Source organism: Cololabis saira, chromosome 11 (genome assembly GCF_033807715.1).
Source record: "Cololabis saira isolate AMF1-May2022 chromosome 11, fColSai1.1, whole genome shotgun sequence".
NCBI classification, from domain to species: domain Eukaryota; kingdom Metazoa; phylum Chordata; class Actinopteri; order Beloniformes; family Belonidae; genus Cololabis; species Cololabis saira.
Genome location: NC_084597.1, coordinates 4,660,933 through 4,676,100, shown reverse-complemented (window position 1 = coordinate 4,676,100; position 15,168 = coordinate 4,660,933).

Sequence of the window (15,168 nt, the reverse complement as noted above, 5' to 3'; positions counted from 1 at the left end):
CTTTTTATTGAAGCATTGACAATTGCTGATCAGTAAATCATGACTTTTGCACCGTTTCTGGGGATTGTTGGAGTAAATGATGTGGGTTAAGAAAAAAAAAAAAAGACGGCCGACTGAGAGTGTGAGGATAAAAGCTGAAGCACCGCGAGAATCCACGAAGAATCCAACATGGGTACCGTAGATGACCATTTAGTAGCCCGGGCGTTTAATATGCTAAATCCACTTGGACCCCAGGCGTTTATAAGAACCAGGCGGGTATTTGCACCAGGCTACAATTTATTTTTGCAATGAGCAGCACCAGACCATTACTTACAAAGAACATATGAGATCACCATAGTACCACTGGAACTAAAATTGTACACACTGTACACAACACAACACCTCACGACGAGCTCCCGATCACGAATCGTGAGCTCGCAAGAAAATCAAGCGTGTTTGAAATCCTGGTTGTTCCTCGTGAAGGAATCACAGCTGAAGCAGCTGCGACCCGATTTGACTCATCCTTTCACAGAGAGAATGCACAATCTCTGATGTACGTCAAAAACTATTATTTGTAGTTTAAGTTTTGCAAATTCACATTACAAATCATGTTTTAATAGCAGAAAAAAGAGCACATTTCCAAGTATGGTGCGGGTCGCCGCGTCCCCTACGCCGTAGGCTCTGCGTTGTTGTAACGCGGAACCATAAATCAGCCTTCAGTGTGTGCGCTGTCTGCTGAACTCTTTTTTCTCTTCTCATTTTGCTGGGACGCCGGGTTCCTCCACCGAGACAGAACTTTTGCGGTATGCGTTCTTTGTTGTGTCTAAAAATGATTCGCAGTGCACACACCCAATCAGAAACGGTACAGATATTTTGGGATTTTAATATATAAAAAAATAAAATTAAAAATAATAAAGAATCCCCTCGCCGCTTCACTCCGCTCACATGCTCTGACATACAAAGACAGTTTGTCTGTGTAACGGCGACACACGGAGCTGATCAGAGCAGTATGAACGATACTGTACACAATACAATGCAAATACAGTGTTATTACCAGGTTATTACCGGTAGTCGCCCGGGCGTTTAATTGAACCGGCGTTTATTATGCCAAATGGGCTCGGACCCCCGGCGGCTATTAGAGCACAGGCGCGTATTTGCGCGCGGGCGACTATTTGGTCATCTACGGTAGCTAAACATTTTATCAAGTGTTCATTTCATTTCAGTAAAGCTTAATTTCTGCTGCTTCGTGTTTTACTCCTTAGCCCACTTCCTTTTCCCCCAAGTGGTCCTTGTCCCCTTCATCTGATTGGTCCATATTTGATAGTTCCCCAAAAGACACCAAATTTTGCACGCAATCCAGGCCTGGCCTTCACTTTCAAAAAGATGCCGGATTGTTCGCTGGACAAGACTAAAGTTATTTGCATATCGATTTGAAATGAATTACCATCGAAGTACGTAGAGTCTCAAATACCACTTGCAGCCAAACTCACGAGCGATGCAGAGAGACCTTAAATCAGGGGTGTCAAATGTGCGGCCCGTGGGCCGCATGCGGCCTGAGAGAGATTTTCATGCGGCCTGCGAGAAGTTTCCAACGCAAAAAACCGAAATGTTAATTTACTAAAAAGGAAGGCATAAATAATTGCCATGAATCGCAGCATATCCGATGATATATTTCTTCTACAAATCCATCGTTATTCCACAAAGAGAGCAGTTTTCGACATTTTTTTAGTTTTCTAGAATGCATTTGCCGATTTTATTTCTTTGTAGACGGTCGTTTATTTTTATTAACTGACTACTATTATATATTTTCACAGGAAAAATATAACTGCTAAAAAAGATGATAGAAGATATTTATTCAGAGAATTTCAGTTTTGAATACGAGGATAGTGACAAAGTAAAACAGTTAAAAAAGAAGTGCTGACTTTTTCAGAACACTGGCGTAAATATCTGCGCCAATTTTTAAAAATAAATACACTTAATTGTACTGGAAAAATCTCTAAATCACAAAGAAACACTCTCGGATGTAATAAGAAAGATTTTGCTTTTAATTAAATTTCATATAAAAAGCAAAATATTAAAAAAACATACTTGTTTCTGTTTATCTTTGTAAAATGATATTAAAAGTATCTTACATAATTTGAAAAAAAACGAGAAATTTCAAGAAAAGATCCTGAAGAAATATATTTTACATAATTAGAGTGTAAACAAAGTGCATATTTCCTTTAAAATTAACTAAACTGATATTGGATTAGATAACAATAGTAAAAAAAAAGAATTAGAAAAAAAAAATTGTTCAAATCCGGCCCGCCAAGCAAAATGAGTTTGACACCCCTGCCTTAAACTAAACAGTGGAAACAAAAACTCCCCTTTAGGAGGGAAGAAACCTGGACCTTAACAATTTAGTATACTGCTTTCAAACCAGTATAGTGTCTTGTCATGTTTGAATTAACATTTTTGTTTTTATTTTGATTATATTTCACTTTTCTTTATTGAACAAGTTGGCTGAAAGTTGACTGAATATGACCTCCGAGTTAGAAAGTGAAGAGTCAAACTGTGAGTTAACTTCGCTTCATTTGGGTGGCCTGACTGTCGGAGCATAAACCAACCGCTCTTTGAAATTCTTCCAGAGGATCTCAGCCAAAACACCATATGGGAAGACAGTGGCCTTATTTTCTGTTCTGAATATTCCCTGCAATGGATCCAGTGATTATCTGGGTTTTGAACAAAACCTGACGTGGCCCCTGAAAGATTGGAGGGCTTTGTTAAAACCTCCGGCACAGCTGCCTCTGGTTCTGCCTATTCTGTTATGACCGTTGAATTATGATTGCATCCTGTCAATATTTGACCAGCTGTCAAACCAGCCTGATGTGGTCACTGGAGATGTCTTTGTAGGGAGCCCATCTTTGTCAGCATTGATCCATTATCTGCACAATGGAGGATCCAGTCTCCTGTAAATGTCTTATTATTGCATGCAAAACATTTCGGTTCACGTTTTTTTTTTTTTTTGTGAGGATGGCAATATTCCAGCAAAATGGAAAGGAGAACAAACAAGATAAGATGTAAAAAAAAAAAAGAAAAGAAAGAAAAGCTGAACATGCCTGTGATAGATGGTGGAACCAATCTGGAGACATGTTTCGTCTTCTTTTGTCAGGATTAAGAGTCTGAAATAAACATACAGGCATTTCAGCTGAGAAAAGCACCTGGTAAGCTCTGAGGCAAACATCTCATAAGCCTGTATGCTGCTGGGATAAACAGGTACAAGCCATTCAGAGACACGCTCTAAACATGGCACGAGAGGCACATCAGAAATAGACCAGTCCAGCTGAACGGGAGAGGATTGTACCACCAAGCCAAGTACCCTGTGGATAATGGCAGTGGGAGGAGGGGGGGCTAGGGGGTATGAATAGCTTGGAAACTTCCCTAATCTCCCTGACAGAATTTCAACCTAATCTTGTGTGAAGAAGGCACCGTTCCTATTTAGGGGGCGATGTACACTGTGAAGCTAACATTGACTGCAGTCGTGGGTTTCTCACAAGCAAGACGTACATCCACACGAATTACTCATGAGTACTCAACGTCACGTGTACTATATAATCATTTTGCTCACCATGGTTACAGTACAAGAATAACATCAGAAAGGAGGTTCCTACTAGGAATGGGTGATATTTTACCGTTCACGATAAACCGCCAAAAAAATTCCCCACGGTAAGAATTTGTATCTCACGGTAAAAATTATAAATTCCTGTTGATGAAGTTTTTGTGTAAAGTCGGATTTAAATCGACGCACAACGGAAGGAAGGAAGGAAGGAAGGAAGGAAGGAAGGAAGGAAGGAAGGAAGGAAGGAAGGAAGGAAGGAAGGAAGGAAGGAAGGAAATGAGCCACAAAGAAAGAAAGAAAGAAAGAGAAAGAAAGAAAGAGAAAGAAAGAAAGAAAGAAAGAAAGAAAGAAAGATATTAGCCAGAAAGAAAGAAAGAAATGAGACAGAAAGAAAGAAAGAAAGAAAGAAAGAGAAAGAAAGAAAGAAAGAAAGAAAGATATTAGCCAGAAAGAAAGAAAGAAAGAAAGAAAGAAAGAAAGAAAGAAAGAAAGAAAGATTTGAGAAAGAAAGAAAGAAAGAAAGAAAGAAAGAAAGAAAGAAAGAAAGAAAGAAAGAAAGAAAGAAAGAAAGAAAGAAAGAAAGAAAGAAAGAAAGAAAGAAAGAAATTAGCCAGAAAGAAAGAAAGATTTGAGAAAGAAAGAAAGAAAGAAAGAAAGAAAGAAAGATATGAGCCTGAAAGAAAGAAAGAAAGAAAGAAAGAAAGAAAGAAAGAAAGATTTGAGAAAGAAAGAAAGAAAGAAAGAAAGAAAGAAAGAAAGAAAGAAAGAAAGAAAGAAAGAAAGAAAGAAAGAAAGAAAGAAAGAAAGAAAGAAAGAAAGAAAGAAAGAAAGAAAGAAAGAAAGAAACCAAAGACTGAATGTGGTGATAGATTTATAGTTACAAAGGTGGAGTTGAATTGGTATTTTTTTTATCGTCATTTTTATCGTTACCAGGATAAATGCCAGAAATTATTGTGATACATTTTTTAGTCCATACCACCCATCCCTAGTTCCTACTACCAAGGGTGGGAACAGGTTCCTTACACAGAGCTTTGGTTGGCTGGAACTCTATACCAGTTCATATTTCTCATGTAGGTAGCTTATATCTTTTAAAATTTAATGAATTATTATTTGACATTCGGCAAGAACATAATAAAGTTTTAATAGAATTAGAGGTAGTGTAAACCCTATCACAATAAAGGTGAAAAGTGGTCAAGAATTCTAAGATAAGGTCATTGCAGGCAGGTATAGAGAGTATGCATTGACGTCACTTCCCCACTGGACCAGCCCCCTTACTCACACTGAGTGGCAAAAACATCAGCAAAAATGTCTGCAACTAGTGGAGAAGACGAGATAACAGCCGATTATGGGCTTAAATTAAAGGCAGTTGGACTTGACAGTGACCCGTACAGTTACCCGAAGAACCAGTGGTCCATGGACATTAATATTTGGTACAGTTACCAAGAACCAGTGGTCCATGGACATTAATATTTGGTACAGTTACCAAGAACCAGTGGTCCATGGACATTAATATTTGGTACAGTTACCCCAAGAACCAGTGGTCCATGGACATTAATATTTGGACACCAATCCAGTTTCCTGATATTTATATCTACTTAATTTCTACGCCGGGGAAATACACGAAGCAAAGCTTGAAGGCTTACAAATGTCTTGACGCTTGGTCCGACTTCAAGGCAGGATTTGTTGGCGAAATGAAAGTGATGAGAACACAGAACTTTATGATTTGACCGTTTAACGTTAGCTACCCAAAAATTCAACATGACCTGATACAAAATGGGAACCACAAATCCACGTTTCGGTGCCTGGAATCCAGTTGTTTCTGTGAATTCCAGCGATCCATTTGTCTCTCTTAAGCTTATTTTTCATCAGTCTGTAAAACAATAACTCAGATTTCTTGCTAAATCTATGAGTACAGTCGATCGCACAACAGCTCTTTCCCATTTTAGATGTTTTCCAGTTGCTCAAACTGAAAGTGTATGCTGCCACTCAGTCTTTCTGCCACTCAGTCTTTCTGCCACTCAGTCTTTCTGCCACTCAGTCTTTCTGCCACTCAGTCTTTCTGCCACTCAGTGGACGAAACCCGCTGTGAAGTCGCATCTGTGACGTCATGCAAATTTCCTCTATTGTTTATGAAGATGTTTTAAATTTCATTTCTATGTATTTATGTCTGAGAATGATGGTGATTTAGTTTTATCCTCTGTGTTGTTAGTGACTCAGGGAGTTGTGTCTATTATAGTTTTGTTTGTCATGTATAATGTATGTCTGTTATGTATTGAGTGTTCATTTGTGTGTTGTGTGTATGTAGGACCCCAGGAAGAGTAGCTAATGCTGTTGCTAATGCTAATGGGGATACTAAATAAAACAAAATAACAAACGTTGAGTATATCGGTATTCATCCAGATTTTAAGGCAATTTTTCACAATAATTTAACTACGGTCTCCTTTTAGTCCCGGATTGCGTGACTTTTGGAGCCCATGTAATGAATCCGTGGGTTTTGTAAAAGACCATAAGATGCTCACATTTGATAACAAACCCCAAGTATGAAGCGTGCTCGTCTCTGATTCCACATTCACTAGGTTAAGTCACTCACATTGTTATTATGAGAGCTGACATTTAGTGCTTGGCTTCCCTGATGGGCACCTTTTAATGACAAAGGTCACAACTATATATATATTTATATAGAACTATCTGAATGAAAGAGGAAATTGTTCCCCTGACGTTTCCCACAGAGACATGGATGCCCAAAATATAACTTATATGTGTGACTTGTCTCCAGAACTGGACTTTTGTTGCAACATAAAAAAAAAAAAAAAAAAAAAATTAAAGCTGCAAGCAGCGATGAACCGGCCCTCACGCGTGCAATTTTCATCCATAAAGATCAAGGACTCAAGACTAAGTCCTATGACACCACCATGACTCTTTATGTCAAACCATTCAAAAAATATGGCAGAAAATAGGAACTATCACATATCGACCAATCAGAAGAAGGGGCGGGGCTAATTTGCACCAATTATGGTCAAGGACTCAAAACCGAGTCCAATGACACCACCCACGACTCTCCATGTCAAACCATTCAAAAGTTATGGCAGAAAATAGGAACTATCACATATTGACCAATCGGAAGAAGGGGCGGGACTTACAGTGCGAAGGCCCTATAGACGAATCCGGCGAAACCCGGAAGTCGAGCGGCCGCCATTACTGCGGTGGCGGCTCCGCTCCTCCGCTGCAGCCCATAGACATATATACGTATGGATCTATTACTCCGCTCCCTGCCAGGCTCTCTTAATGTATTTGTATCATCGGAACACTCCTGTCCCGTCACGTGCATTTGTTTTGATAGTGAATGAAGACGGGAGGGACTTTCAAAACTACTTTTCTGTTTCACCAAGTGAACAGACGGAACGCAAAAAAAGATGTTAAACTGCTGGAAAGGAACTGGAATTTACCTGGATACCTTAAACAAGGAAGCCAGGGAGCGGTGTATGGAGAAAATAATGGTTATTAACGGTTTGGGTTCATATGAAATCACTACTAAAGAATGAAGCTCCGATGAGGATTTACTGCCGCAGTTCTGCAGAACCACCGTCTTACTACCTTGTTTAGTGTTTGGCAGCTGCTTTGGTAAATGTTTGACTCGCCATGTGTTTCAATAAATTAGTATAATATAACAACATACAGTAGCCTACATCTTTTTTATTACTCTTACTTCTCTTTTCTTTTTTTTTATGCTGAAGAGGCTCCGATGGCGTGAGCAATATTTTTCTTTTCCTCGTGAGATTATTTTTTTCTTCTGCAGCTACAAATAGAGTTGATATTTTTTCCTCAACAAACTAGTTTTATCTGCAGATTGGGGTTATGTATGTATGTATTCTGTATCATCCGGAGCTGAGATAGTTCTGCCCTTCAATTAGAGACCTGTAATTGCGTTTTTTTTTTCGTCATCGGACGCCAGGCGATCAATAAAATATTCTTGGATACCTAAAATAAAACAAAACATAAACAGGTAATATTTAATTGTGCAGACGTGCCTCGTAAGGAGAGGAGGTGGAGAGAGCTATATTACAGTGTTTAATCATACACTCCCTTATCTCCCTATTCCTCTATTCTTTCCTGCTTATCGCTCAAACAAATCATTATTTATAAATTAACATCAGCATTAATTTAAGATACCTTCATTATTTATGGAAGGCCACTGTCTAACATCATCAATCCAGCTATAATGATGCTGTAGAGCGTCAGGTTACAATAACAGCGCTGCGGTGGCAGATTGACACCTGCCACCGCAGCGATGGCGCCGCCGCAAGATGGCGGCGCACACAAACCGGTCGCCGGATTCGTCTATTGTATCTGTAGGATTTTTTTTTATTCTTTATCCTTCTGACGAAAGGAGGGCCTTTTTTCCCCCTAAACGTGCCCCAAAAGTCACCAAATTTTGCACGCAAGCCAAGCCTGGCGAAAAATTTGATATTTAATGGTTTGCATTAATGGCCGTGGCCCCCCCTTCATCTGATTGGTCCATATGTGATAGTTCCTACTTTCTGCCATAACTTTTGAATGGTTTGATATAGAGTCGTGGGTGGTGTCATCGTACTCGGTTTTGAGTCCTTGGACATAATTGCTGCAAATTAGCCCCGCCCCTTCTTCTGTTTGGTCGATATGTGATAGTTCCTATTTTCTGCAATAACTTTTGAATGGTTTGATATAGAGTCGTGGGTGGTGTCATCTGCTAAATGTCCAGGTTTATTTTTCAAGCCCGGACCTTTTCGGTCAAAATAATCACAATGTTGACCAGGGAAAAACCTGTGTTATCTTGTTTGTTGATTTTTATGTTTGTGATTGAACAAAATAAATATTAACTAACTAACTAACTAACTAACTAAAAAAATGGGCTGTGTATCACAAATCAGCTCCCCTCATTTTATAAACAGCACCTCTTTATCATGTTGTAAACTTATTGTCTTTTGATTAATTTCAAATTGCTTGCTTTGCTCCAGCAGAGTGTCAAATGCACTTTCCCTTTTCTACTTTTTCAATTTCTATCATTGTAAGTGGGGGGTTAGTCTGGGGTTGGGCAAAGAGAATGAACACATGGATGTCTGGTGTAATTAAGGAACTGAAGTATTAGAACAGGCAGTGCCTTCACCAGCTATAATTCATCAAACATGGTCTTAATTAAATTGTTTACACAGATGTCTGCTAGCTGGTTCTTCCAACAGTCATTTCATTATAACAATGCAATGTTATTACTGGACTCATACGAAGTTCTGTGAATGTGGTCACTACTTTCCATGAGGTCGCATAAAATATAAATGAATTCCCCTTCTGAAACTAGTTAATTCAAGCAAGTGCACTTTGAAGTTACTTTGCATAAGGCCTCTTTCTTTTAGTGTGACAGCTGGCAGGAAGTGGGGAAGCACTTTATTTTTAGACATTAAATACCTTACTGTCAACACAATGTGATATTCTATTCGTTTAACTGCAAGGTGTTAACAGTCCTTTTCATCATATTGATTTTTTTTTGTTTATCTAGTCTTCATTTGCCCGATTTCTGCAAGATTTATTTATTTATTTCAGATCCCCATTAGTTGTTGCCTCAGCAGCATCTATTCTTCCTGGGGAACAGTACAAATATACATTTCTATAAAACTTTTACAGTACAATAAAAAATGTTAGTTAAACAGAATAAAACAAAGTATATAACAAGTACAAAGAAAAACAAGACAAAAAAAACTAAAACAAATAAAAACTAAAGATAATAATAAGCAGAAAACTATGAAAAAAAGAAAATGAATTTTCCTAAATAAAAAAACGAAAATGAAAAAAACAAAAAAACAAATAACAAATAACAACCAAAAACAGATAGATTAAAGATAAATACAAGTACAACTAAAGATAAATAAGTTCATACTAAATGAGGCAAATACAAAAACAAAAACAAAGAAACGTATTTCAATAAAAGAAAATTTGAAAATAGTGAAAATAACCGGAAACGTCACAAAACTTCAGAAAAATAAAATACTAAGAATTAAGGCTGGGCGATTTTGGACAAAAATAAAATCCCGATTTTTTTCTCTGAAAACCCGATTTTCGATTTCGATTTCGATTTTTTTGGTAAAACTACAAAAGACAATGGAATAAATTGTTTCAAATATTTTAATCTTTATTTTTAAAGAAAAATAGCAAACAAATTTCCCTAAGTGCAATTGAAAGATACTGTAAATCTTCCTTGAGTTTAGTAAAGTGACAACATTTACAATTTTCTTGACCAAACAAAGACGACTAGACGAGCTCTGTCTGTAATGCAGCCAGCTGCAAAAAAGGAAAATCCATTTTTTCCGATTTTCCTTTTTTTTAAATCGTCTTGATTAATAAATCCGATTTCGATTTAAAATCGATTAATCGCACAGCCCTATTAAGAATTGAAATTAAATGCAGAACAAGAAAATATGTTTATTTATATAACACCTAACTCAATTAAATCAATAAGCTAAAACCATTAGACACAATCTAAAACAACCAGTTTCTTTTTAACTTCCTTTCTTAGTCTCCTCTTAAAGCCAGCTCTGCCACTAGTTGAAATACGATTTTCTGGAAGTCTATTCCAGTAAGTAACTGCCCTGTACATTACTGTTCTTTTTAGTGCATCGGTTTTAGGTTAGGGCAGGGAGAAATGACCTCTCGTGGCATGTCTAGTATGATCTGAAGATCTGATTTGTGGCTTCTGTTTTTAGCCACTTAACAAAGCAATGATCTTTATAATCACACCACGCCGGGGTCATATGGGCAGAATGCAGCTGCTGTTGCGGTCACTCTTCTTTATTGGCCGGGGGGGGCCAGACCGGCGGTATGGCTACCCTCATTTCCCCGTGTTATCTCTGGGATTAAGGGCTTCCCATCTTAGACCACCTTGTCATCTTCTGGGCAGACTGACAGAAACAAACAATAGTGCCCAGACTCACAGTTGGTATGAGGTGCTCAGTGGGGTTAGATGGGACTTTGTGGATATAGTTAGATCTATTGTGAGAGTATTTTGGGAGACAAAGGGGTAGGCATAATGTGGTATGTGATGGAGCTGATGGGTGTTGCAGCTATGCAGGACACAACCACCTCACCCCAATTATCACAAACGGGCTATTTTACCTCGGCTGAGCTACTTGGCTGATGCTAATTTACTGTATATTGCGGACCATGAGGTCCCCAAAATATGAGACATATTTTGAACTTGCCTCACAAAGTCATCCTTTTGCAGCTCATGCAGTGTGTCAAACTTTATTGTTGTCATTCTCTTGAAAAGGCTTGAAATAAGCAAAAGGACTTCTTTCCTGCAGCTTTAAGAGAAAAGTCGTTTAGTACTAATGATCTTCGGCCTTTTGTCTTATAATCTCAAAGAGACTTTTACTTTTAGATATTGGTTTATTCCATTTCTCCATAAACTATTTGCAGCTTTCCTTTTGATAGAAGACTTTCTCAAATTTAAGTTTCACTATTTAGGTTCTTAAGGTGGAGAAATTATGATCTGCAATAATTATGTATATATATATATATATATATATATATATATATATATATATATATATATATATATATATATATATATATATATATATATATATATATATATATATATATATATATATATATATATATATATATTGGGTGTCTCCCAACCTGGGGTCCGGGCCCCCCCTGGGGGGGCGCCAGAGATCTCTGGGGGGGCGCGAAATTTTGTCTGCTTTGAGGATATGTAGTGGTAAAAATTATATTTGCGCATGTTAAATAAATAAAAAATCATAATAACACACCTAATGGAATATTGTAATCCAAGTCTGTGGGTTAGGGTTAGGGTTAGTGATTTAGCAGGATAAAAACTTAATAAATTATCATTTTATCATTATTCAACATTTAATCATACTACTACTCCGACAGGTTGTTAAAGGAAAAATGTTAAAAATCTTTGCTCTCATATTAAAAGAGACATTTTTCAGAAATTATTTTATGGCCTTGCAATTATTTTCTGTCCGTATTTTATACATTGGTTACACAAAATGAAGGTGAGAAAGACAAAGTCATATGTATACAGGGTAAACCAAAGAGTTAGAATAAGTTTTATGTTTGTGTATTGTTTTTATGTAAAGCACTTTGTGCTGCATTCTATTTATGAAAGGTGCTGTATGAATAAAGTTTGATTTGATATTTATATTATATTCATATATCACAGGATCCAGTGAAATTACAACCTGTTTTTGACATCAGACGCTGAAAGCAGTAATCAGCTGCTTCAAGAGTTTATTGATTGCAGCCTTGTTTGAATGAAGTTTGATAGAAACCACATTTTTTTGCACGGCAAAGTCACAGCCTCTCATTCTGCAGAAAACAAATGTTGCAGCGGTTTCTTTGTATTTTCAATGTTTGATGTCATGATATTTACATTAGGAAATCCAGCATGAGTTTTACTTTACCCGGACGCCTCCCTAGGGAGGAATTCCAGGCATGTCCCTCCGGGAGGAGACCCCGGGGAAGACCCAGGACACGCTGGAGAAACTATGGGCCAAATCCACAAAGAATAGATTGCGCCTGCAAATAGCGCTGTGAATTGCGCCGCATTTGCTCCCGCACGCAATTTGCCCCGCTTTAAGGTCCTATTCACAAAAGATTTTGCTCTAATGATATGCCGGCGCAAACACGCCCATAAAGTTTTGCAGCTGAGTGCAATTTTCCCTTGTCTGAGTACGTGAGCGGAGCTGTTTCCAGTGTCTCCATATTTCAGCACACAGATTGGTCCATAATGAAAACTGCAGAGAGCACAACAGCCTCAACTTTCACGTATTTGTACTTCTCTAGTATTTTGCATGTATGACATAAGCTAATAAAATGTCAAATGTTAAGAGGCTGTGTGCATTTACGCACAAGGCACAGCACCGGTCACTTCATTAACACTGGATCGGGATCAGATCAGGATCTGACGGTAATTCATGTTCTGTGTTTTGCTACACACACCTACAGATCAGCTGTTAAACACACACATTCTAGATTTATATGTTTATATGGTGGAATTGTTTGTAATAAAGCAGCCCCTACTGTATGGATGAATCCTGAGCTCTGTCCTGTTATTTTTATCTTTAAATCCAAGATAAGTCCACAACCCCACTTGATCTGACTGTCTACAGTCATGTCTGACTGTAGATTTCACCCTTAATATCATTCAGTATCACACAGGCTTGAATGATATTGAAGAGAGAGAGAAACAGAGAGATGGGGAGTGAGGAGTGAGTTTGCGCGCAGTTAATACACGCTTCCAAAAGACGGTATTTGCTCCACTATTTTTTGCGTGTGGCAAATAGCGTTGGCCTTTGTGAATTAGACGGTTTTTGCAATGAGGCTTATTTGCATAGAAAGGGGGCAATCTTGCGCCGAATGTATGAATATTACCTAATTTACATGCATGCAAATGGCACAGGCGCACCATGACACTATTTGCTTGGCAGCGCAGTTTGTGGTGCAATTCGCCCTTTGCGGGTGCTTTGTGAATTAGACGCTCTCTTTTTGTCTCATTGGCACCGGTTTAGCGGCCGCAAAAGCCGCGCAATCCTTTTGTGGATTTGGCCCAATGTCTCTCGGCTGGCCTGGGAACGTCTCAGACTTCCCTCGGAACAGCTGGAGGAAGTGTCTGGGGTGAAGGAAGTCTGGGCATCCCTGCTGAGATTGCTGCCCCCGCAACCCGGTTCCCGGATAAGCGGCGGAAAATGGATGGATGGATGGTTTACTTTAGCCGAAATCTAAAAACGCCAACCCACAGCAGTGGTAATCTTGATGAGACAGCAAAGGGATTATTGCTGTTTGCACAGGGTGAGTATCATGACAGCAGGTACGGTGGATATACATATGGAATAATTTGAACTTTCAAGTGGACAAAATGATAGTAATCATTACCAGCGGGCGAACCATCCAATTGATGAGCACAGCCAGTGATGTCATCTTTCTTTTTCTCCCAATAATAGGGAGGAACAAAGTAGCCAGACTCACATAGGGTGTTTCAGTGCAGATATACCACTTGACCTCCCCTCCACGTCTTGCGCTTTGATTCTGTCAGGCACAAATGGGCACATACCTGCATGGACGTACACACCAGGAGACGACAAATTAGCTGTCAGGTACACCAGCCATGTGACCTCCAAAGTAAAGAGAAAAGAGATAATGATCTTAGGCTAAGGACAGCTATATACACACACACACACACACACACACACACACACACACACACACACACACACACACACACACACACACACACACACACACACACACACACACACACACACACACACACACACACACACAGTTATACCACCCAATCCAAGGACTCCAGGCTCCACATTGACAGATCAAGCAGGACTGGCAAGAAGACAGAGAAGGGTAAATGTGATTATCACATGACAGGCTTCAGCTTAGTTATTTATATATTTATTTACGTTTTAACAGAGGCTGATAAACTCTGAGGCATGGACAAAATTAAAGTTGTCATGATTAAAACTGTGTGACAGAACTGCACATCCTATATGTGCTCTCTTCCATAAATGAAATGACTGTTTTGCTGGCTAATTTATCATTCACCAAATGGAATTAGAGAGTGCTCATCTACATGCAGCCAAGTGACATATTATGTATTTATAAACTAGGCACATAATGGAATTGCTTTGTGTGCACCCACCTAAACACTGCAGAGTAGTGTGGGGTTTGGGATCGCGTATACACGATGGACACACTTGAACACAGGGGGCAGTCCCGGTATACCGCAGTAGTCATTGTTTTTGTTGAAAGAGCTGGGAGAAAACTGCATTACCTGGAGGAAACCTATGACCCCTTGATGGACTAGAGACCTGTCGAAGGTGTACCCCTGCTGGTAGGCTTCAGCCACCCCTTTGACCCTGAATAAGAGGTTTCAAAATCACTGTGGGATGCAGTTTTCCCTGTGTTTTCCTGACTGCCTTGAGTGAAGTATCACTCCCGGAGCACTCAGCCTCCTATAGCCAGTACCTACCATACCTTTTAACGGCGGTTAAAAGACCCTTCTTCAAGCCCCGCCCCCGTTGCCAGGTTGGACAAAACTGTCGTCTCTTCCGTCCACTTTCATTGTAAAAACAGGGTTTTACGTCACTTTATTTCTAATTAATGTAACAAAGAAAAATTAACAGCAACTAAATATACCGTATTTTCCGCACTATAAGGCGCACCTAAAAGCCTTACATTTTTTCAAAAGCTGACCATGCGCCTTATAATCCGGTGAGCCTTATATATGGATCAATATTGAGCTGCAACTTCACCCACTTCTTGAAGTGATTTTTCGTCAGATCAGCCTTCCGCATCAGTTCCGACAAAGCTTTTTTTCTCTCTTCTCCCTCTGGATATTTTTCAGCAAAGGCTCTGTGTGTATTGTTGAAATGTCTTGCGACATTTGACCGTTTATTGTTAGACAGTTTTTCTCCACAAATTAGGCACACTGGTAGGCCACTCTCATCAAAGGTAAATCAGAATCAGAATCAGAATCGGAATCAAGTTTATTAGGTCAGTTTAGAAAACAGTTTTTGACTTCG